This window comes from Morone saxatilis, unplaced genomic scaffold (genome assembly GCF_004916995.1).
Source record: "Morone saxatilis isolate NCDOM2014 unplaced genomic scaffold, NCSU_SB_2.0 Contig23, whole genome shotgun sequence".
Lineage (NCBI taxonomy): Eukaryota > Metazoa > Chordata > Actinopteri > Moronidae > Morone > Morone saxatilis.
In genome coordinates this window covers 17,068,403-17,069,273 of record NW_023339796.1, presented here as the reverse complement: position 1 = coordinate 17,069,273, position 871 = coordinate 17,068,403, and the positions used below count along the sequence as shown (strand labels likewise).

Here is an 871-nt window from a genome sequence, read left to right as displayed (position 1 = left end):
ATGAGTTTTGTGCTTGTAAAATTTCTTTCTCCTTTTTCCTCAACAGATGATGTGAAAAGGTTTGATAGGGATTTAAAAAGATTTCGGATTTGATACTGGGTTCAGTTCGATAAAATGCTTTCAAACCCCAACCCTACTCAAGAGCAACGATGGTCAGTTTTATACCATTTTCAGTACTGATTCTAAGAACCAAAGCTGTGTTACGTGTCTAATGTTAGTGTGCATGTGTCTCTGTGTGTGTATATCCCGGTTGTTTTGTAAAAAATGAGGGGCTTTCAAAACTTTAAGAACAATCGTCAAAAATGACAACATTTAAAATAATGAGCTGATTTAGCTCTTGCTGCCAACTGTACTTGTACTTACTCAAGACAAAAAATGAGTTGCCAGCTTGAGCAAAAACATTTAAAGGGCCTTTTCCTCGTGCAAGAAAGTGACTCGCCTCCCAAATCTATCTCGTTGAAAAGGGAATTGCCTTTAAAACAGAAAGGTTAAGCGGTCATTTTAAGGCGCCGCGCACACGCACACACCACCAAAACAACTTTATTAGATTACTTAAAATGTGCAACTCAAGGAAACAGAAACCAACCAACCAACTCACTGTTCAAACTACACAACACCACAACTTTTTTTCAACATTTTCCCAGTCTAAGTGAGGGTGATCTTTTTTGTTTGCTGGGTTTTAAGCGTCCTGCCCTTCCGTATTTTTTGCAAGCTGGCTTCAGAACAGGCTGGGTGGAATCGCTGTTTTTTGCTGTTCTCACTCAGGGTTTTCCAGATCCTTGGCAAGTTGAGTCCCGAACCTTTGCCCGGAACCAACAAACCCGACACCACAACCACCACCACAGATTACAGAAAAAGAACAAACACACAC

The 871-nt window shown here is 40.4% G+C and overlaps 1 protein-coding gene across 6 annotated transcripts in view; it reads left to right on the top strand.

Moving 5' to 3' along the window:
• The window catches only part of tbl1xr1b (tbl1x receptor 1b), an 18,587-nt gene that overhangs the window by 10,366 nt on the left and 7,350 nt on the right, over positions 1 to 871 (top strand). The window lies entirely within an intron of this gene.